This window comes from Magnolia sinica, chromosome 5 (assembly GCF_029962835.1).
Source record: "Magnolia sinica isolate HGM2019 chromosome 5, MsV1, whole genome shotgun sequence".
In the NCBI taxonomy this organism is placed as follows: Eukaryota; Viridiplantae; Streptophyta; class Magnoliopsida; order Magnoliales; family Magnoliaceae; genus Magnolia; species Magnolia sinica.
Window position 1 is genome coordinate 19,238,272 of NC_080577.1, and position 25,296 is coordinate 19,263,567.

Below are 25,296 nucleotides of genomic sequence, written 5' to 3' on the forward strand. Positions count from 1 at the left end.
AGGGTTGTTCATGTGGGGCCCATTTTGGAATTAGATTTTATTGGTTGATATTATCCCCATTGCACATATGACATGCACATCTACTGTACACGCACTATCTTTTAATGTTTTTTTTACTACAGGAAATGACTGTTTGATAAATCTAGCATTTTCACTTGCTATTCAAATATTTTGTTTTTGTTTTTATTTTTTAATTTATTAAAATAGCTCTAGAAAAAAAAAATTATTAAACTTATACATATTCACATGGATAAATGCACCTGTATACACAACGACACAAGCCCAATTAGCACGTTTGTACAACATCTGATCCGTTTATTTGGTAAGGCCCACCGTTTAGATTATCGGCCCAACAAATAGGCAGGTAAAAAATCAGGTAGGTCCCACATTTAAGTAATGGACGGCCTAAAAAGTATTCGCAAGTCCTTTTACACGGCCCATTTTTCCGTATCTGTCCCACCTGATTATTTGGCAGCCTGAAATTTAGGTTAGACAATCTGCACAGTGGGGCCCACCTGATTAAAAAGGATATTCTACATACCAGACAGGTTAGCACGTGTGGGGCCAAGTTACCTCTTAACTTGTGTGATTGTGAGGTGACTTTACTTATGGTCGGACGGTCTTGTTTCAGGGAGCCATCAAGATGCTGTACGTGGCCGCAGCTTCTGGTGTAACGTCTTTCCTGCGTAAGTGTAAATGTCCGTTTCAGAGCTGATATTTATACCATCGTTTTTATCCTCACATCCCATCGCTGTAGGTAAACCGCATGCCCAGTTACCATGGGATCTCCTTCACAGATCATCCACCATCCGAGTTGAGGCCCATCGTTTAAACGGTTTGGATCAATTAAAGATGACCCAAGATCCAAAGACTAAAACTCCCGACGTATCCTACAGTAATACGTCGGGATGTATTCTACCGAACCTCCAGAGCTGAGTGGACCTCGCTCGCAGTGACAGGCCAGGGAACTCGAACTTCGTATCACAACTTACAGTGCATCGTGACACACGCAAAATACATGCAACGTAGGCGTCAACACCACACATTTGGACATCTGACCAGTGAATAAGGTGAGCTCCACCATAATGATGGCCTTACACAAAAATCAGGGTGGTCCATGGATCAAGCCGGCCACAAGAGCACATTGAATGTGGACCATCGGCAATTTTTTATTTTTTAAAAAAAATTTTAACCATCCATTTTTCTCGTACAATGGTGGCCCACCTGAAAATTGAACCGGTCTGATTTTTCTGTCAGTTTACCTTCTTGGTGGAGCCCACCTTATAGACCACCCAGATGCCCTACAAATGACATGTAAAATGCTTGCAACAGACTTGCCTTTTACACGAGAGGGTTATGATAATAGCTACGATACATGTAGGATCCCATAAACTGTGCGGCATGTGCCATGAGCCTAACATCTGAACTGCCCAAATGGTGGGACCCACCAATATTTGGACGGTGTAGATTTTTCACTGGTGTCCTCGCTACAATATGGCTTGTCTGTATTCAAAACCCCCCCGGCTAGATGCTCTTGTCGTAAGCCTGTTATTAGGGAATGCTAATAGCTCTTGCTTGAATGCAATTTTGAATATGCACTCTTCTTACACGTGTGTGAGATCAGAGCTACTAGTCAGGCAAACTGAGCAATGTGGGTGGACCATAACCGTACAAAAATAAGTAAGCTATTAAGAGAAATCAATCAATGGTTTGAATCCAGTGCACGTGTGACCCTCCTGGTGCTTGATTTTGGATGCATGGATCCTAGACTGATTTACTCACATGTAAGTGGTATCAAAAGGCAGTTGAGTACGATGAGCATTTCTCTGAGGCTATTTTGATTACATAACCAATCTACACTGGTTCCCACCATTTGGGTGGTTTGGATTTGATGTACATGCCACGTGTACAGTAGGGAGCGCCACACGTATCATAGCGAGATCATAGTAGTTGGAATGGTGAATGTTTGTGGGGCCATGCAATCCATACCGTTGGCTGCCCCAAGCAGCAAGCCAGTGTTGTGTGGAACCCCATTGCAGCAAGCAATGAGGGTGAGCCAACAACCCAATGTTTAAGACCGGGACGACTCCTTAACGACTCGTCTGAGTTGACTCGGACTCCATCAGACCCAATCCGATTTGACAACGCAAGTCAGACATAAAAACAGGGGGTGACTCGACCTGACTCAGTCAACTTACTTCCAACTTGGCTGAGTCAAAACTCGACTCAGAACAGAACGAGTCGGTCCAAGTCTTAAAACCATGCAAGAACATGTAGCTTGGACATGGAGATATGGCTACTGCACCAGACATTCCCATCTACATCTAAGCATATTGCATTCTAAACATTGTCCACTCGGCAGAGATGTCATGCTGGACGGTGACAGGCGAAAGGCAGGCTACGCGCATTCGGGGCCTCTACCTGAAAACCATACTGCGACAAGACATTGCATTCTTCGACAAGGAAACATTGACCGGAGAGGTTATCGGGAGGATGTCAGGGGATACCATCCTCATTCAAGAAGCCATGGGCGACAAGGTGAGATACTCGGAATTACAAGCAATGGAATTCATCATGAATGCAAATATCATTTTCAAGAACCATGGAATTCAGTCTGCCCAAGTCTCATTACGCGGCTTCGCATTTCTTTTCAGGTCGGGAAGTTAATACAGCTTGTTTTGAATTTCTTTGCTGGCTTCGCAGTAGCATTCATAAAAGGATGGCATCTGGCTCTTGTAATGCTGTCATGCATTCCTCCCATCGTTGCAGCTGGCGCGGCCATGGCAATCATCATATCCAAATTGGCGAGCAAGGGACAGATTGCATATGCCGAAGCAGGAAATATTGTAGAACAAACGATTGGATCCATTAGAATGGTAGGAACATTTCGTGTATGAGATGCGATGCCGTGTTTGCAGACAGTTATACCATCTACCGCTACTGATTTCTTGTTTCTAACACACATACAAGGTTGCATCCTTCACCGGTGAGAAGCGAGCTATAACAAAATACAATGAGTCTCTGAAAACTGCACACAAATCCAACGTCAAACAAGGGCTGGCTACTGGCTTAGGAGTAGGCGCCGTCATGACAATCATATATAGCGGCTATGGATTAGCTGTTTGGTATGGCTCCAAGTTGATAATTCAAAAAGGGTACAATGGTGGAGATGTCATTGCCATCATGATCTTAATCATGACTGGCGGAATGTAAGCAGAATACATTGATGCATGCATACATTACACACATATATACACATGCACACAAACACACATACATGTGATATTTCATTGGATTGGAATTCAGACATTAGATACTCTCACCCTTGCTTGGTCTATTGCTTGCAACGAACCAGGTCTCTAGGTCAAGCATCACCTTCGATTAGTGCAATTGCAGCAGGGCAAGCCGCAGCATACAAGATGTTCAAGACAATCAACCGGAAACCAGAGATCGACGCTTATGACACGAGCGGGATGGTTTTGGAAGACATCAAGGGTGACATTGAACTGAGGGATGTATACTTCAGCTACCCGTCGAGGCCAGACATTCAGGTATTTTCTGGGTTCTCTTTGCATGTCCGAAGCAGCACAACAGTGGCTTTAGTTGGAGAGAGTGGCAGCGGGAAGTCAACAGTGATCAGTCTGGTGGAGAGATTCTATGATCCACAAGCTGGCGAGGTGCTCATAGACGGTATCAACCTGAAGAAGCTGCAGCTTGGATGGATCAGGGAGAAAATCGGGCTGGTGAGTCAAGAGCCTATCTTGTTTATGACTAGTATAAAAGAGAACATAGCATATGGAAAGGCGGACGCAACGCTTGAAGAAATCAAGACAGCAATTGAGCTGGCTAATGCTAAGACATTCATAGACAAGATGCCAGAGGTAACCTATTTCTTCAATCTTCTTCTTTCGCTGACTTCACCATTCTCTCACATGGAGATTGCTCTATGCTTCATCAGTTGTACCGTAAGGCTGTGTTTGGTGCAGGGACTCGACACGATGGTTGGTGAGTATGGAACCCAGCTGTCGGGTGGACAAAAACAGAGGATTGCAATTGCGAGAGCAATTTTGAAGAACCCCAAGATCTTGCTTCTCGATGAAGCGACAAGCGCTCTGGATGCTGAGTCAGAGCGGATAGTTCTAGAAGCACTGGTAAGGATCATGTCAAACCGGACAACTGTGGTTGTGGCCCATCGCTTGAGTACAGTGAGGAATGCTGATACAATCGCAGTCGTGCATGAGGGAAAAATCGTAGAACAAGGTAACCATCTGACATTTTCATGTTATAAAATCCCATTTCATCTATCAATTCTACTTCCAATGAAATGATCTTCTATACTCAGTACTTTCCATCAGGCCCTCATTTGGAGCTAATGGCCAATCCGGATGGGCTCTATTCTCAGCTCATCCATCTGCAAGAGATAAATAATCAAGTCGAACAAAAACCAGCCATGGATCTAGACAAGATGAGTTCAAGCTCCTATGCCAGGAGAAGTGCGGCTAGACCCGGAAGCCCATGGTTTTCTCCAGGTAGAAGCCCGTGGTTTAGTCCGAGGAGATCTGTAACCATGAATTCTCCAGATGTGGGAAGCAGCATGCAGCCAATTTCTGCTTTGCCCGCCGACGAAGGCAAGGAAATAGGTGATGAGAGTGAGATAACCCCAAATAAGGTGTCCATTGGACGACTGGCATACATGAACAAGCCAGAGCTGTCAATACTGATATTAGGATCCATTGCCGCAGTCATTCATGGATCAACCTTCCCTGTAGTGGGAATACTGCTCTCGAACATTGTTGACATCTTTTATGAACCCCCAACCAAGCTTCGGAAAGATTCCAGTTTTTGGGCCCTATCGCTCGTGGGACTAGGGATCATTTGTCTGGTTATGGTGCCTCTACAGCAGTATCTATTTGGAGTAGCTGGCAGTAAGCTCATCCAACGCATCCGTTCCATGTCATTTGAGAGGGTGGTCCACCAAGAAATCAGCTGGTTCGATGACCCAATGAATTCAAGGTTGTTCATCAGACTCTGACCCACTTTTTTTAATCTCTCGACCTTTCTGACTTTGGATTTTTCTGGTTTCACTGCAGTGGGGTGATTGGAGGAAGGTTGTCAGGAGATGCTTCAACTGTTCGCAGTCTTGTAGGGGATGCCTTAGCACTACTGGTCCAGAACATATCAACGCTCATTGTAGGGATTGTGGTAGCCATGGAATCCAACTGGCGGTTGGCGCTTATAATTCTAGGTATTCTTCCTATTGTGGGTCTGCAAGGACATCTTCAGATGAAATTTTTAACAGGTTCCAGTGAAGATGCAAAGGTCAGTGGCTCCAGTTACTTCTGAAACTACTTAACGTCATTTATTTTCTTGAGCACTACCACATAGATAGGTATTCCGAAACATGGCCAGAAACCTATATTTAAGGTGTGTTTGGGTGCACTATCAGATTGGAAAATCTAATAAAGGGTGAGATAACTGAATTGTAACTTGCTTACTTGGGATTCATATTGAGGGCGTGGCTTCAAATTGCAATTACAGTATTTTTAAGTTGGACATGAAAGAAACATAATTACAATTCAGGGACTACTTGATATCACTAAAAATACTGGGCAAAATCATTCACTTAGTGTGCATTTGGTTGCACCAAATTGGACTGATTGATCATGAAATTTCATGATATTTGGTGCAACCAAACTAACCCTCAAGTAACTGAAAGTATGCAATCGGATTCACTTGTGCTGCCAAACAGTCTTAAGTATCATCTTAACAAGATACAAATAAAATAAGGAGGCCGATCTTCACTAAGTGAGAAATTTCAACAAATGTTAGTACACATAATGCACGGAATATGTTGATTAAAAGAAGTACTGTTGGTTGCAGATGATATATGAAGAAGCCAGTCAAGTAGCTATTGACGCAGTAGGCAGCATTAGGACGGTTGCATCTTTTTGTGCGGAACAAAAGGTGATGGATCATTACAAGAAGAAATGTGAGGCCCCAATGAGAAATGGAATGCGTCAAGGAATTATAAATGGCATTGGTTTTGGCTTCTCTACCATTGTACTCTCCTGCTCCTATGCCCTCAATTTCTACTTGGGAGCTTGGCTTGTCGCAAGTGGGAAGGCAACATTTACTGAAGTTTTCAGAGTAAGTAGGAACCTTTTTCCCCCCTTCTTATTTCATCTCATTCTTGTGGTGGTCCTGTTTTCTGTGTTTATTGTTGGGTTTTCGATGGCAGGTTTTCTTTGTTCTGACAACAGCGGCCGTTGGAGCATCACAAAGCACTGCAATAGCTCCTGACGCCACCAAAGCCAAGGAATCAGTGGCTTCCGTTTTTGAGATTCTTGATAGGCAATCCAAGATCGACTCGAGCAAGGATGAGGGTATGACATTGCCCAACGTCAAGGGTGACATTGAATTCCAACATGTCAAATTCAAGTACCCAACTCGTCCAGATGTGAAGATCTTCAGAGACTTGTGTTTGTGCATATCTTCTGGAGAGGTACTATTGTTCTTGCTTCATTAAAAAAAAACAAAAAAACAAAAAAACAAAATAAAATAAATAAAAATAAAAATAAAAATAAAAATAAATAAATATAATAAATAAATAAAAAATCTTTGGACAATACTGAGGTAGGTGACCTATTTTGAGATTTGAAGAAAACATTTCATCAGACAAGTGTCAATATGGCACATGCAAGTGAGAACAAAGATTGAACCAGAAGATAAAATCAGCACATTGACCAGACGGAAAGCTCGGCATTCACATGTGTGCCACACTGGAACCGAGCTCGCATGTGGATGAGCAGGGTCCTATAAGCATTGTGGCTTAGCAAACCTATAGCTCAGATACTATTATATTTAATATTTTCATCACTTCAAATTACCATCCTAGTTCTTTGTAACTGGCATGAATTTGAGATTGATCTTCCCCTAAAAAAAACTAACTTGATCTGTTTACAGACTGTTGCTCTTGTGGGCGAGAGTGGCAGTGGGAAGTCAACAGTAATTGCCTTACTACAGAGGTTCTATGATCCTGATTCTGGCCAGATATTGTTGGATGGTGTGGAAATTAGAAATTTAAAACTACTATGGCTTCGACAACAGATGGGGCTGGTGAGCCAAGAGCCCATATTATTCAATGACACAATCCGTGCCAACATAGCTTATGGGAAGCAAGGGGAGGTCTCTGAAGATGAGATTAGAGCAGCTGTAGAGGCAGCCAATGCTCATAACTTCATATCATCACTTCCAAAGGGATACAATACACATGTAGGTGAGAGAGGAGTGCAATTGTCAGGTGGACAGAAGCAGAGGATAGCCATCGCAAGGGCAGTGCTGAAAGACCCAAAAGTCCTGCTGCTTGATGAGGCGACAAGTGCATTGGACGCAGAATCAGAGCATGTGGTCCAGGAAGCATTGGACAGGGTGATGGTGAACAGATCAACGATTGTTGTTGCTCATCGACTGACCACAATCAAGGGAGCTGATTTAATTGCTGTGGTGAAGAATGGGGTGATTGCAGAGAAAGGAAGACATGAACAGCTGATGAATATGAATGATGGAGTATACTCATCTTTAGTAGCAGTCCAGTCAAGTTCTTCCACATAACAAATGGAAAGACTTCAAAGAACTAAATAAAAGAAGGGTGCCTTCTCAAGGATACAAGGTTGTTTATTCAAGACATCTCAGGACATGCTTGTTCTCATTGGAAACAAGAAACCAAAAAAAAAAAAAGGGACATGGAAGATGAACATGGAATACCGCCGGAAGGGACAATTGTAGATTCCATAATGAAATCTGTCATATGGTTTGCAGTGCCAGTTTTTCATGAATTTATGTGAAAATGTAAAAAGATCAACTGTCAAACAATCCATTATTGCCTTTTTGAGCCTTGTAAATCAATTTAATGCCTTTTTAGGCGGGGGGAAAAAAAAGAGTGGAAATGGAAAATATATGCCAGTCCTTTTTCGCAAGCAGAGGAAAAGAGGGATTCTGAGGGAAACCTTTTCACTTCAAAGATATTGTGCAAATTTTTTTTTTAAAAAAAGGCACATACACACACAGCAAAAAGCCCTTAGCGTGTTCCTCATGTGGGCCTGAAGCATGCTTTCTGTTAATAGGAACAAGCAATTACTTGTGTGTGAAAGACAGATTAGTAGGATTTCCAGCATGTCTTACTTGTGTGTGAAAGACAGATTAGTAGGATTTCTAGCATGTCTTACTTGTGTGTGAAAGACAGATTAGTAAGATTTCTAGCATGTCAGGTCCTCACTCATGCCCTGGTGGTAGACTCACAAGAGTTTCAACATGAGGTCATGGGTTCGAGTACCCATTGAGGTGAAATCCCACTGTGGTGTGAGTGTGCGAATGTGCGTGGGGTGTGAGTGTGTGTAAAAAAAAAAGGATTTCTAGCATGTTAGGCCCCTCTACTAATTGTCCAAACTATTGACTTGATAGTCTGAGTCCTGCATGGGGATACCCAAGAGATCCCAGATTCGACATCACCATTCCTATTTGGCATTTTTCCATTTTGAATTTGGACCACTTTTCTATTTCCTTTATTTAGGCTGTGCATTTGTAGTCCACAATATCGGAAGATTACCATGTTGTGGGAGATTTGAGGAGAATCCACCATCCATAGCAACTGTACATTTGTCGTCTACAGTATCAAAGGACTATTATGTTGCGGGAGATTTCAGGGGACTCTGCCATCCATAGTAAGCCTCATCATATCATCTGTTTGGATCGTTATGCAACAAGAATGACAAACCCTACTTGTAAGCAACCACATATTTTCTGATGAAGATGATGCCGATCCAACACAAAAGATAGGAAAAAAGGACAAACAAGCAAGAAGAGATAAAGAGGATTATTTTGATTGAAATAGTGGTAACAATACATGGTAGATGGCTTGGGGATTCACTAACTCAAATAGAAGAGTACTCACTCTCTCGAAGGTGATCAAAAGATCTCACAAAAGGGGGAAAAATACACGAGTGATTTTTCTCCACTTACACAATGATATTTATAGAGAGAGGGAGAGGGAGAGGAGTAAATGGGGGTGGGAGGGAGAGAGGAGCATTAAATGGGGAGGGGCCGAAGGTGACCGTTGGAGCTCCTCCTAAGCTACATCAATCTCCCCCTCATCAAAAAAACCTACCCTCAAGTTCGCTTTATTGCTATCTTAAAAATATGAAATTCAAAAAGGCTTGCCACATTAAAAGTAGGTAAGATATCTACGCCTTCCGGTAGCTCGATCCGATACACTGCAATTGATTTTCTTTAGCACCCGACATGGGCTAACTTCCATTGGCTTCAACTTGTTGTAGGTGCCAGTTAAGAATCGTTCCTTGCAGAAGTACACTATAACCAAATCACCTTTGGAAAACGCCATAGAACGCCTGTGTGTGTCGGCATCCTATTTATATATTTTTTTAGTTCTCTTCCACATTTTTTCAAAAATGACAAAGAAATTTTGAATCTCAGTTCGAAGTGGACCTTTGTACACCATGCAAGTGAACAATCACTTTGAAGAACATGTTAACATCATGTGTAGCAACCACAGTTTTCTTGCAAGCAATAAAATGACCTATATTTCAAAAATAATTTACAACAACAATGATTAAATCCATACCTCGTTGAGTTTTGGGAAGCCCCAACACAATCCATGCTAATAACAACCCAAGGAAACATAGGAATCGGCAATGGCATGTAGAGTCTTGTGTTTTGTGCATGTCCCTTAGAAGCTTGGCAAATTCCACATCTCTCCACATACCAAGCCACGCCCCGTCGTAACTTTGGCCAAAAATATTTTCCTGCCAAACTATGGTTATCGTCTTGTCATGCCCAAAGTGACCGTTAAGCCCACCACTATGAAGCTCCGCAATAATAGCTGTTGAAGTAAACAATCCGGAACACATAGTTGGACCTCCTTGAAGAGGTTCCATCATGCAACACAGCCATCCTTCCACAATGTGTAAGTATTCTTTTCCCCATCATGTTTGAACTTCCTATCATATTGCCATGGCCTTCTCCACAACAAATGGCATGCACCTATGCGTACCACGTCACGCCATACTTCATATTTGTATATTTTTCCAATAATAAGAGAAATGAGACATTGGTTAAAAATGCTTACCTTATTGCTCCTTTTGAACTATGATATCTTATGAGGCTTAGGATTTTCCTCTACTTTCAAGTGTAGCTTGTCCACCATCTCTTTGGAGACCAAAATTTTAACACTCACTATTTATGATGACATTGTATAACTTTCTACCACATGTCCACCGTGTAACGTATACGGAAAATACTAGTCCCTAACCAATTGTCTTCAGGTGCTCGAGGAGCAACCAAAACTTTTTGAATAACAAGACTTTCACATTCATTCGATCCGGTCATTTCATCAAGCAATTCATAAGCTTTTTGTCATAAATTAGCTCGTCATCATCAATTTACATGTGGTCTTTGTTCACTTCACCGTTATTTGGTCTGATTATTTCATCAAACAAGCATATTCGTCATAAATCGGCTCATCATCATCAAATTCCATGTGATCTTCATTCACTCACCTTCATTCAGTCTAATCATTTCATCAAACACCCCATAGACATCTTCATCATAAATCAAAATACTTGTGGAGGTTTGTGTGGGGAGTCTTTGCAAAACCTCATCCATCATGCGTTGTAGGTTATTATTGGCATTCCTCAATTCTTCAATATATTCGCGAAGGTGGATATATCTTAAATTGAAGTTGTCTGTTCAGCCCAGTTTTGTCTTTCTCTTGCCATAAGAAATCAAGCATGATCCAAGAACCAAACTTGCTCCGACACCAAATGATGATGATCCAACACACAATAAAGGGAAACGACACACAAGTAAGAAGTAAAGAGAAAAGGAAGATTGTTTCGAAATAATGGTAACAATATATAGCAGATGGCTTGAGGATTCACTCACCCCAAATACAAGAGGACTCACTCACTCTTAAATATGATCAAAAGATCTCACAAAAAAAGGAAAAAATAATAATAAAATACACTAGTGATTCTTCTCCACTTACAGAATGATATTTATAGAAAGAGTTAGAGGGAGAGGAAAGGGAGAGAGAGTAAATGGTGGTGGGTGGGTGGGCGAGAGAGGAGCATTAAATGAGGAAATGCCCAAGGTGACCGTTGGAGCCCCTCCTAAGCTTCATCAAAAGACCATAAAGTTCTTTGTTAAAAAGATGCACCTCTCTAAGGAGAATGAGAAAAGGAGTTACAATGTTGTCAATTTCTATTGAAGTCTCTTCTTCCATTGGACATTTTTTTATTATTATGAATTTAGACAATTCCATTTGTTGGTCACTATTAGGACATCTATAAAGATCCATTTATAGGTTATGATTCATCCATAATGGGCCCAATATTTAAATAGCTTGGCTTGGGTACATGCAGTGTTTGAAGTATAATATCGCTTTAAGTTTTGTTAGCAAGGGATACAAAAATAATATTGTAATCGCCAATAATATTGTCGACAACTGGAAATGCAGGTAGACATTGGGAAAACATAAGGAAAACGGTAGAATTTTTCAGTGAAACTTCAAAAGATGCTAAAATACAAATATTTGCATATTTAGGAATTTAAAAAAAAAAAAAAAAACAAAAGAAGAAGAAAAGAAATTGCAAAAAGAATGCATACATAATGAGTTTCCATTAAATTGGAGCCTAAAAGCATATGTTGTCATAAGAAATCAGTCCAACCATCCCATCCATCCCATTACACATCCATCTCATCCATCCATCCATCCATCCAACCTTCCATTCATACATATATCGATATTTCAAAATATTGACAAAATACGATATTTCATTGAAAAATCATTGACAACTAGAAAGGAAACGAAAGATTGTGGTCTTGATATCACCCATGTTGCGATAATGATAATATCGCGATACTATCGATATTGTCGTCGACAAATTGAATACTGCATACAACCATGAGCTCATTAAAAAATTTGAAATGGAATTTTTTTTAATAAATAAAATTTTGGTGATATCGATATTTTGGTGACATTATCGAAATATCGCCAATATACTGTCGATACAAGCAACACCTGGAATTTACATAGTTAAAAATATTGGAGATATGTTGGCAATATCGATACATTGGTAATACAAGCAACACCCGGAAAATATTGGTGATACGTTGGAGATACTCAGCGATACATTGCCAGTACCTAGAATTTTTCATACTACCAATGTTATCAGTATCGTGACCAGTGTTATCAGTATCGTCGAGCTAGAGATACAGATAATATTGAGGATACTTCGAACAATGGGTACATGTAGGAGACGTGTGCTTGAGATGGATGGCAATGTTATGCCACTATGATAAAGTTTCTATAAAAAAAATAAAATAAATAAAGATCAAAGAAAAGGAATTTCAGGGTCCTAAAATTTCTTGATGTGAAGCAGATATTTTGATGATCCAAACTGTTGATATGATTGACCTAATCTTGGATGGGAATACCAAATATATCCCAATCGATTCTTCATCGTCTAAGCCTTATCCCAACTAATTGATCATAACACTTTAATATTTCACCTTCTCTCGATAAATTTGGACTGTTTTCCCCTCCAGCTGGGTATTTGTAGGTCACAATGTCAAAGGGTTTTGCAGAAGACTTCGTGGCATCTCCATCCACCTTAAGGCTCATCATATCATTGGTTTGGATCCTGGAACCATGAAACCCAGATACATGAAATCCGACTCATCAACAAACTATGTGTTTGCTGATAAGAAAGACATGCAATTCCTATGTTCTTTAATCTTTCTTTTTCATTTGGTAACAAGGAGAATAACATTTGAAACAGACAAGGAATTACACGTCTTCTAAAGAAGAGGGATCTTGGACTGGGAAATCCATTTGAGTGGGGTGCATCGGTTGTGACTGGAGAAAGTTTATGTTGGGAGCAGGACATGAGAGATTCTTGGATGGTATCTGTTGTCTAAGGAGGATATAAAATTCCACTAGTCCTATTAACGTCACCAGTGACTTTGCAAAAATCAGACATTGTTCCTAAGGATACAATTATTTGTTCTCACCAACTGTGTGAGATTACAACTGGAAAAGATTTACTTCCAAATAGTTCTAGTAGTGACCTTTCCCAAAATATGTTGTATACACAGCATAAACTTGTCACAGGCTACAGCGGCCAACCATTCTCACAACTAGAAGGACATTATGAAATGAAAAGAAATCCTCAGTCTGGCGCCTGTTGGAGAGTTGGAAATGCCTGTCAAATCAAAATCTGGAACCAGTCCCCTGAAGGAAAAGGGATGTCCTCGCATGGTAAGAGTGCCTAAACTGATTGAGAAAATAGGGTTGGAAGAAAAACCAGGTGAATAACATTTGAAAAATCCCTGTCCATCCAGTCAAAGTATGGGTGCACCTTGGGTTTGGGTCAATTGGGTTGGGTCAGGTTGTCAAGGTTCCCTGGTAGGGTTTGGGTAGGAAAATCTGAAATTGGGTTGGTTTGAGTTGAGCAAATTTGTGTTGGGTTAGGTCCGGTTGGTAAAATGACATGGCATTTGTGTTGGGTTGGGTCGGGACAAATATAGAGGAATTCAGGGTGGGTTCAGGGTAGGCAACCTTGATTGGAATTAGGGTTGCGTCAGGTTGTTGGTTCGGTCCTCTTGAGGTCAGGTGGGGCTTGGGTTAACCCTCAACCCCACCCAACCCCACAAGTTGCACCCCTAATTCCAAACCCAGGACACCCTGAGTTGACAACATACTCAAAAGAGACATCTCTGTCAAGTCTGCATACTACCTGCAAAAGATTATCACGCTACCTGAACCAAAATAAGGAATGCTCCAATGTAACCCTCACATTTCCCATGAAAGACAAGCTGAGTGGAAGACGAATGGATATCGATGATCTCCACACCAAGGAGAAGAGGAGACCATTGATCATCTCTTGGTGAACTGCCACATCTCCCAGAATATCTACATAAGGATGCTGGACACGTTCGTCCTATATTACTCTGAACCCACCCCTGTCAAGGAGAGCATAGAATTTGGCTCATAGCTCCCAAGGGAAAGGACCACCTCAAGAACCAATCGAAAGCAACCATGCCTTTCACATTCTGGAAAATCTACAATGCAAGAGACTACAAAGGTGTTTAAAAAACACCTAGATTGCCTCCAAAGCTTAAGGAGACATCTTTGAATCCTGAAACCTGGCATGGACAGAGAAGAAGAGATGCTCAAGAAGCATCGATCCATTCCACCCCATCAACGGCATTATTAGATTGCAATAGCTATTTAAATACATCTTTCTTATGAGCTGCCATTTTATCTTTGGCCGTGGTTCTCTCCAGATTGGGACCTTCAAAAATAGCTCATTCCTGGCCAACCAAAATTTCCAACCGATAAATGGAAAAATGTCCGACTTGGATTTTTCCTCTGCACTACCTTAGCCATCTGTTCAAGCCATTCTATCATGACCTCCAAGCATGTAGTAAGCTTGGTTTGAATACCAGCTAGCAAAGCCACTGGAAATTTTAGGAGAATGTGCTCAGTGGAGTCCTCATTTGCAAGCTCTGCAAATGGTGCTCCCATAAATCTTGACTTTGGAGGGCGTTAGAAGCTTTCCCTGGACCACTTTTTCACATTTCTAGACAGCCACTCATTTCCATCTCCACTATCAGCAAAGAGCTTACAAATGCAATTCATTGGAACTCTAGTCTCCAAATAATCATGTCACTTGTTGGTCTCATTGTGAGGGCTATGTGCTTTATCTCTACATTCTCTTGATAACATCTACATTCCACCTCTGCGTTCCAGCAGAGATAATTAGCTTTTGCAAAGAGTCTTGAATCTTGAGGTTAGTTACTTGGAGGACAAGATGGTTAGGACCACATCCATTTCTGCAACTTGTAATATTTTCTCCGGATCCCACAAGATGAGGCAGCTCTACATTTAGAAACAGATGAGCATTTAGGATACTTTACCATATCCTGGAATCAACTGCTTTGGTTGTCACTTCATAGGGGTCCTTATCTCCCAACTACTTAGGGGAGATAGCTCTGTGCCACAATGATTGATCCTTCATTAGGATTCTCCATTCCGATGCCCGCTGAAAAATGTGTATCCCCAATACAAATCAAAACATTGTATTGGGAATCAGCATCAGGAAAAACACCACATATTGGCCAAAGTTTTGGACCATTGTTGCAATGATGATTATGTATATCCTTCAAAAAAAAAAAAAACCGTCTATGTTCTTCTTTGTTTTTCATATTTTAATTGGTAGTTGGTACTTGAAATAAGTAACTCAATAACACCATTAATGTCATACAAGATTTTGGTATATGGCTAAAATAACAAGTCTGAGCAAGTTGCAATTCAAATTCATCTCCCTGCAGTTTAAAATCATTAAAAATCATAAACCCTACACCCATGTCATTCTTTTGTGAATAAAACGATTCATGTACAACATCTGTAAAACAGGGTTAAATTGAATCATGGATCACTTTCTCTAAGAATCTAGTTGAATTGTCTGATTTGATCTGTAAATAATAGGCTTGTAACAGACATGATACAGAATAACATGAGATGTCAACAGTCAACCAAACAAACTTAAATTCAAGGATGCAATAAACAACCACAGAATGATAGCCCATCAGTTTTTATGATGAAGATAGAGAACCAAGAACACGATGCATTATCTCTTTCATGATGATGTACACCAATTAGCCACACATTTCAAACTTCATTCATACCAGCAGACTATCAAATTATTGAAGATTTGTTATACCTCATCTTACATAATTGATGTATTTTACTCAGCTAAAACATTTTGGGAAGTCATTCAACTTGTCTAGCAATGCAACAAAATCAATATCAAAGCTAACCTCTTAACTAATACATGAATTCTCACTTTGCAGAGATCTATCATTCCAGACATTTCAAAGAGTGGAAAACAGCAAATGGTCGTAATTAACTAGAAACAGAAATACAAAAACCAAAATCTGCAATGAAAGACTTCAAAATAGAAAGACATACTCAATTTCAATGAAGTCCGTCAAGCAGATGAAGAGCTCCACAACGTGTTGCCTTTTATGTACCTAACTAGCAAGCAACAAGTAAACAACCCCATCAAAACAAATCACTCTATTTCACCGCCTTCTCATAATAGCTTTCTTCTTCGCTTCCCTCCCTTTCTCCTCCAACTTCTCAGCCTTGCTTTTCTTCATTCCATCACTACTAGACAAACCATCATTCACTACCACATTCCATTCCTTCTTTACCTTCGATAACTTCTTCAGGATGAATTCTTCAGTGTCCCACCACCCAAACTCCTCCATTGCTGCTGCCTTCTTCTTTTTATCACTTTTCTTCTTATCCATCATTTCGGCATCACCTCCATTCACTTCGCCACCATCTGCATTCACCATCAAGTCATCAATATCACCATCCATTTAACTCTTCCATCAACGATGTCTTCTTCCTTTTGTTCTTATTCTTATTACCCAACAATTTGGCATAGCCTCTTTTTGCCTCATCATCATCAATTACATTTGCCATCAATGCTCGAAATTACCATCCGTATGTACCGAACTCCACGAATCCTCCCCTTCTTAGACAATACCTTCTTCTCTGGCTCCTTCTCTTGGGCGACTTCCAGCCCGTCCTCCATCTTTGGAATAGTCTCCTCCTTTAACGCTTCAATCTTCAACCCCATCTCTGGCACCACCTTATAAATTGGCAGAGCCACTTCACCCAGCACCTTCAAATGGAAGGACTGCACGTTCGCCCACTTCTTCAACACAATCTCCACCGCCCCAGCAACTGCGGCGACCACATTCTCCACCACCTTGTCCCACCCCATCAACACCCTCCCCACATTCAAAGTGCAGCACGTACCCGTCCGCAGGCACAGCAGCGCGGATCCACATGCCTGCTCGATCCGCTCCTTTCAATTCTTTTGCCGCAGGTCGATCGGGATAGGGATCTTCTTCTTCTTGAAGAACTGCTTGCCGAGGACGCATGGGAGGAGCGGAACGACACGCTTGTCAGCGAAGAAGAGGCAATAGGAGCCGCAGAGCTGGCGCGAGGCCTTGAACGGGCGGTAATCGAATTTGAGCTTGGAGAGGGTGAGGAGTTTAGAGATTGGGATAATTCGGACTCGATCTTCTTCTTGGTGGATTTGGAGGTGAGACCGGACCTCGAACGATCGTCGACGGGTGAGGGATGGATAGGGTGTGGAAGTGGGATTTTGCAAGGGTTTGTGCAGGGCCAGGGATTCTGACCATTCACCAGGTGGGGCCCACCATGAAGAGGTCTCGGCCCAAAAAAAAATACAACGCCTGCACATCAGTAGCCCACATGTTTGATAAAATGGATGGTAAGCCCACACATCAGTTGGCTAATGCATCGACTAGCAATAGCCCGCGTATGGGCCCACTGGACATGTAAGACCTGAGGTAGGACCCTGTTCCAAGCCCTGCATGGACCTACCACATCAGCCATAAAGCCCTGCCTACATCACCCTTGGATTGCATCCTAGAATTGATATCAATCATTCATGTTCTTATTTGTGCCATATAAAAGCTACCTTCTTATAATCATACTTCATTGATAATCCTGACTTTTGAAATCTTAGATTTGAATATGAGCCATTATATATTGATCTTCGGATACAATCACCTATTTAAACAAATATTTTCTATAATGGCCTGGCTAACATAGAATCCAAACAATGAATGGTTAGGATCATCATTTAAGGTTGCACTATGGGGTGAAAACTGGCCCTGGTAAGCTTAACATGGTGTGGGACCTTACCTTATTAACACCCTCGCACAAAGGGAGGCAATTACCCATCTTTAGCCAAAAGGGAGAGATGTTATATGCTAAAACCCCAGTTGAATGTTACAACTAGGTGTAGAAGCCTATTTGGCACAACTAGCTGTACTTCCAACTAGTTGGCATGTGGGGCTCACCATGGAGTTTCCATGACATTTTGCCTTTTTAGTAAGGTTGTTTCACCATGAAAGTGCATGCTATGAACTTTGGTTGAATAAAAAGGGGTAGTGTTGTGAAATCATAGCATATGCAATGAGAATGGGAAAGCCTATAAATTAGGTCTATCCTACCGTGAAAATGGGATGGCAGTTGACTAAGGAGTTTTTTCTAGTTGTTATTCATGGCTGTTTTTGTCGGCCCCACTTGAAAGTTAGATCAACTTCATTTTTTTGGAGCATCCCAAAATAGAGAAATGCTCACAACAAATATCTTGTGCATCCAATTAATTGGTGTGTGGAGTCATCCATGGTGTTTGTATGACGTCTTCCCATCTAGCAAAGCTATCACACCCTGAAAATAAGGACTTTGATTTTCCATGCAAGCTGCAATTATCTTGTAAATGGGCAATAATTAGTTACTTAAGTAATCATGTCAACTTATCGGATTGCTGACCGTGACTGATCTACTTTTTTAGACACTAAAATGAAGGATATTGTGAAATAAATGTAGGGTCCACCGTGACATATATGGCTTATCCATATTGTCCATCTGTTGTGCTAGTTGAATTTAGGACACAAGCTTAAAAATAAAACAAATCCAAAGCTTAAGTGGACCACATCATACGAAACAGTTGGAATGAGATGCATATGGTTAAAAACTTCTATAGGCCCTTCAAAGTTTTGGATGAAGCTTATATTTATAAATTTTTTTCTTTATTCACCTCTGTATGACCTTATGAATAGGTTAGATGATAAATAAGTATTAATATAAGCCTATAAAAGGAAACAACTTTCAACTGTGGACCCTTTCAGTTGGTGTGGGTTATTTCTGCATTAGATTTGCTTCATCTTTTTGGCTCATGCCCTATAATATTTTAGAAAAGTGGATGGACGGTGTGAATATATCAGGATAGTGCTCACAAATTTAAGTTGGTGCTTTTGGAATGGTTTTGAAAGGGTGAAATAATAATTATTATTTATTTACAAGGTATTTATAGTGGAGATGAAAAATCCAAAAAGCCCTATGATAACCCAAATATCTGTCCATTCAACCGGGAAAAATAAGATGCCCTAGATTTTTCTTTTTAAGCAGTTGTGCACGGTTTTCTATAATTTGCCCCGCCTTACCGTTGCATTACCCCACTTTGGAAGCGTAGTAGATGGTGTACCATGCACCACCAACCTAGCTGGCGTGGGTACGTATCGTGTGAAGAGGAGCGTTCCTCGAGCTCCTAGTCTCCTAGTCATACGGAGGGTTCAAAGGAGATCAAAGTTACATGAGCCCTACAGTGACGTATTTATTATATCCACACCGTTCATCCATTTGGAAAGATCATTTTAAAGCTTGATTCAAAAAATGAGTCATATCCAAAGCTCAAGTGGACCACACTACAAATAGAAGTGAGACAAACATTCATAGGGCCCACCACGACGTTTATTTTCCATCCAATCTGTTCATAAGGTCACACAGACCTGGACTAAGAGGAAAAACCAATATTATATTGATCCAAAATTTCTGTGACCCCCAAGAGGGTTTCAATGGTAGATGTTCAATCACCCACTGCTTTTTACATGTGGTCCACTTGATATTTTGATCTGTCTTATTTTTTGGCTCAACCCGTAGGACGATCTCCCCAAGTGGACTGACGGTTTGGATATAAATCATACCTCATGATGGGACCCACTGAACTTGGTGACGTCAACCCATCAGCCAGATCGGTGGTGTTGGGTACACCAGCCAATCCACTTCCATTTTAGGATAGGAGAATGGCTAGGCATGGTGGGCCCTACACTCCAACTAGTTGGACATACAGTCAGTTGCATGTGAGCATCTCTCGTTTTTAAATACGTATTTCTCTATCCATCTGCAGTCATTTGATTTTGAATGGAACCGGAACATTCACGTGATTTAATCATTTATGTGATGGACCAATCATTCAAGTTTTTTAGATTTTGCTGCTAGGGCTGTCGGTGGTCTGGACCTAAGGTTGTTTTAGGGCCGGATTTTGTATTTTTTGGGCCGAGCTATTGGGTAGGCCTAGTCAAAATTGGGCATTGCTTGACAATGTACTTGCTTGGACCTAGGTTCAGGCCTTGGGCATTAGGGTCGGGTGGGTCGTGCCTAGTCGTCTCGTCCCAACCCAAACTAAAATAATTTCCACTCACAAATGTAGATCAATCCTGTTCATACGGTTTGACAAGGTGATAAGGATCAATTATAGCAATCCTAAAGATTAAATGGACGGTTACAAGGAAAAGCTGAACAGTCCTATTTAGGTTAATGATGTTAAACGGTTGAGATCTTCTGATCGTTGAGGTTTTAAAGCTATGCTCCATCCTCAATGGAACCATGATTTTAGTGATCTTGATGGACGTATGCCACGTGGATGGTGGACCAGTCATTTGCAAAAATGGCAGGAAAAGGCACATGCTCAAGGGAGGATTTTTTAGGTCGGGGGCTCATTATTTATGGCATACAAAGGAATGTCAGTAAATTAAAATTTACTTTTCTTGTGTTTCTAGCTAATATGAAAGAAGAGAGTTCTGGAAAAGATTTTAAGAACTCTGGTGGTAAAATTCGATTATGTAGTAAGTGACATAAGAACTTATTTAAGTTAACTTTGCATGAGCTTATGGGTTTTCTTTAATCACATGAATAAAGGATGAGTACGTTTGTAGGGTAAAGCATAAATATATTAGAAATGAAGGATATGGAAGCAAATAAGAAGTCAAGAGACACATTCAAATCAAATATAATATTAGTAATCTAGAAGAATTCACACGGAGACAAACTTTAACTATGTTTTAGGAAAAGGCAGAGAATGTTTGATTTCAACAACCAAAGAAATTTAAGAGGTAATAAGTAAATTGATTCTCAATGCTATAGTTGCAATAAAAATAAAAATAAAAATAATCTAATCATGCTGATAAGAATTGTTTGTATAACAAGTGCAATATCTGCAAAAGAATCAAGCCGCATAGATAAAGAGTATTGGTATAAGTTAAAAAATTGAAGCATTATATATATATATATATATATAAAGACGTAAAAAAAAAAAAATTATTTTATTCTTATTTGAATACTCTAGAATAATCAAATGATATTTAGTGTTTGAATAGTGGTTGCGATAACCACATGATAGGATATCAAAGTTATTTTGTTGATTTGAATGAAGAAGTGCATTCTCAAAATATAGCTTGAAGATAGGAAGCTTCAAAATATTGAAGGAAAATGAATCATAACCATACAAACAAAGGAATATAATTCTCAACTTATTCATGATGTTCCTATTGGTCTTGAATTCAGCCACATGGCGCACGTGTGTCTTTTGCAGGCTTGTCAGAACTGATTTATAGTCCAATTCAAACCGCCTTGACGCCTAAAGTCAAGATAAAGCGGTGTGTTATCTAATAGTCAGAAGACAAATTGTCTATTCTACCAACTGTCAAGTGTGCTTATTAGGTGATTTATGGAGATTGGGGCTATTCCTTTAATGAGTTCTTTTTTCCATTGAGAACCAAAGACTTTTAAGAGTGCAACAAGTGTATGGTTGAGCAGAGTATGATGATGGAAGCCGGAAATGGATACAATGGTTGGGAATGATGAAACATACTACTAATAGGTATCATGATCCTGGCTTAGAGTAGCATGGTGCTTTGTCGAGCAACACGCTGATAAGTGAGTAGAAGGCAATGGTGAGATTATAAACTACTGTCAACCTAGTTATAAGCGTAGGTGGACAATTCCTAAGACTATGGTCTTCCTTCAAATTCGGCACGCAAGCACAGATGGAATGATATTACAACTATTGACTATCACTAAGTCGATCCAGCTTGAACCAAGGATGGACTGAACTACTCCTAGAGACTAAAGATTTCATGGCTAATGAGCAGTGGAAGGGATAAGTGTCCCAAAAGGCTGAATAAATAGCATTGCGCTAGGTATAAGTTTGTGTTAATTGTGTTTTTTATTTGATTATGGAATCCTTTACTCTTTGTGCTCTTTTGCTTTTTATAGATTCCTAGGCAATGTTATGGCAATAACCGTTACTTGCGTGGTGATTTCGCATATTGTCAGTTGTAAGCTCACAGTTGCTCTTACTCAATCATTCTTTACCTTTAACGAATGTATCCTCATCCTGCTAATAAGCCATCAAATGTGGCTTGATGCTGACGTAGCTCTAATGGTTACAAGCTCTTATCCTCAAAGCACGTGAGTGACATAACTCTTTGAAGATTTGCACATTAATGATCTATTCTCCGCATATTCGGTGTACGCCATAAAAATATGGTGCTTACTATGTAGCTAATTTTGTGCCATTAATCTGGTGCTACCAAATCTTGTCAAAATAGTTCTTTATGTTCTTATGTTCTTACTTTAGCTCAAATTTACCAAGTGTTGGACAATTAATTTAAAAAGGATATTCTGTTAATTTTGATAAAGCTAAATGCATGATCTTTAGATAAAGAGAAAAAGCATATTGTGGTAATAGTGAAATGGCGTCAAACAAGGTTTTTCCTCTTAGAATGTCATTAAAAGGAAATTTTATATTAAAATCTAAAGATGTTGATGAAATTTGACTATGACATTTGAGATATGACCATTTAAACTTCATAGGCTTAAAATTGTTGAAGCAAAAAAGTATGGTGATTGGTCTACCTTTTATTAGCAAAAAAGATTAAGTTTGTGAAGGTTTCATCTATGAAAAATTTTACAGGCTTCCTTTTACAAATTTATTATAATGATGGTTATTGGACAACCTGTCGTGAATGAATACCATCATTTTATTGATAGCCTCACTTTGAGCCCTAAAATACTCAGCTTGCACCCTTCCTTATTCTGTTAGTTCTCTTATGCCAATGTTGATGTTGTCCAAAACTTCATTTACCTCTATAGAATTATTTTGGGATGATGATCCTCCTTCCAAAATTAGTGGAAGTGGAGGATTTGGGACATCTATTTCGACATGCATTTAAAATGCTTTTTCAATATTTCCACTAACTCAAGTAGATCGCTTACTCATGATATCATTATAAACCTCAATCAATGATTGCACACATGTTCCACCAAGTGTGCAAAAAATGGTGTTGGTGCGATTTTCAACACGTAAGATACGTGTGTTGCTTTTGCGGGCGTATCAAAACCAATTGGGTCTGATTCAAACTATGATCACCATTGGCCCTGGTGTTGAGATTTAGTGATGTTTTGGTCGCACAACCAACAAGTCAACCGTCTATTCAACCTATAATGTGCTCGTTGATCAGGCGACTTGCGGAGGTTAGGTTCTTCCTCCAATGAACTCCTTTTGCCTTAATAATCAAGGACTTTATGAAGGTGCAATAATTGTCTTGTCAAAACAAAAGGAGATCAAGAGATGAATGTGGAAATGCACATAAAATTACCACTAAAATAGGAACACCAGTCTAGCTGAAAAGCGGGGTTCCTTTTGAAGTAGAGTACTGCTAAGTAAGGTAATGACGATTCCAAGAGTTACAACTATAATCAGCCTAATGCATGAGCATGAGTGGACAAATTACAAGACTAAGATCTTTCTTCAGATCTGACACACAAGCACAAATCAAAGAGAATTACAACTATTGGCTACAGCTATGACTCGGCCTAGCGTGCTTGAGGGGATAGACTGAAACTATTTCTAACCCGATGGTTCAGGACTAATGAGAGGTAGAGAGGTTAATATTATACTAAGACAAACATCATCCCATTGGATTGATTCTACTTCCTCCCGTAGGATTTCGGATTTAGATTGGGAGCGGAGGGATTGCTTATTTGGGAAAAGGAGCAATTACACCTTTTCTACCGTGAAAAAAAGCAATTACACCTTTTCTATCGTGGTATATTTTCTCCAAACGTCCTCTGTTGCTGATGTTGTCGAGGCTAATTAAAAATATAGTTTACTACTAATATTAAATATGACACATGTCACAATCTGCACCATTGATCTAATTTTGCAAGATTACAGACGCCAGCTTTCATGTTAGTTTGGTTGTAATGTCGGTGAACTGGACCAGGGCATCTCACGGATCCATCCGTGGACCGCCTGCTGTACAAAAATCCTAGCCATCCTTTTATAGTAAATGGCTCCCCCCACCTCCGAATCTTAACCGTTGAACCCTCTTGGTTTCTACGATCAGATGTGGTTCAACTTCTTTCGTAGCATGGGCCAGTTAGATCCAGCAATGTGAAACCTGCACTCGAGAGTCTTGGGGCCATCGCCCGACCGAAACTTAAGACTTGTTGAAGAAAAACGTTCGATTTACTGGCAAGTCATTTTCATTTTGATTAGGAAATAATAGCATTAGGGTTACATCGTTCACAAGAACACATGCTAATGGATTTTATATAGCTGTGTTTTCATCTTTTTTGTTTCTCTGTATCGTCAGAGACAGCTATAACATCCCAAGAAATAAAAAAAAGAGAATGTTCGATTGATTGATGCTCTTCTGGGCTTTGGTTTTTAAAAGAGAAGGATGAGGAGGGAATGATACATCTAGCCGTGTTCTTTTGTTCAGGTGTTAAGCCCATACATCTCTTCTTCTTTTTTCTTTTTTCTTTATTTATTTATTTATTTAGTACGATAAGCTTGATAAGCTTACCGTACTTCACATTTTCCTGCCAATGTGTTGACGTGTTTAGAAAATCCAATCCGTTCAAAAGGTTGGCCACGTCAGGAAGATCACCTACTCTCAAAATAAGGGTGACCCATTTGTGATATAGGCTGTTTGTGTGTGAGAGAGGTCAGATCTTCAGCTGTCCATTCATTTTAATGTTGTGGGCCACGTACTGGTTAGATGTGGCTGATTTTCGTGATGGGTGATATATATGATTTTGCACCAATCTTTTCTACGGCTTGGATTTACTAGACATGAAACACATTGGTGGGCCATAGGTAAGGCATGTTTTTTCAAATTTGAATCTATAGATTTTAATTTATTTAACTTCAATTGCATCCATTTTGATAAGATGGAGAACAGTAACAAAGGGCATAGAGAGTTCTATGAAAAAAGAGAAGGGTGTAAAAATAAATATTTCACTTGAAAAGCTCTATTAATGTAGAAGATGGCATAAAAATGCTTTTTTTGCTTTTGTATTAATGAAACTCTATATCTTGAAGTATCATGAATTGAAGTTAAAAGAAATTTTATTAGGATCTATTGAGGAATGTGAGAAGAAAAAATTACTTAGTGACATACAAAAGAATTAAGAGTATACTTATTATCCATAGCTAAAGGTAAGCATGCGAAACTTAAATTTTGTTAAGTAAGGAGTTT

The 25,296-nt window shown here is 39.9% G+C and overlaps 1 pseudogene; it reads left to right on the forward strand.

Moving 5' to 3' along the window:
* The first annotated feature begins 1,907 nt into the window (after positions 1–1,907).
* On the forward strand, positions 1,908–7,611 carry LOC131245660 (ABC transporter B family member 9-like; annotated as a pseudogene).
* The last annotated feature ends 17,685 nt before the right edge of the window (positions 7,612–25,296 follow it).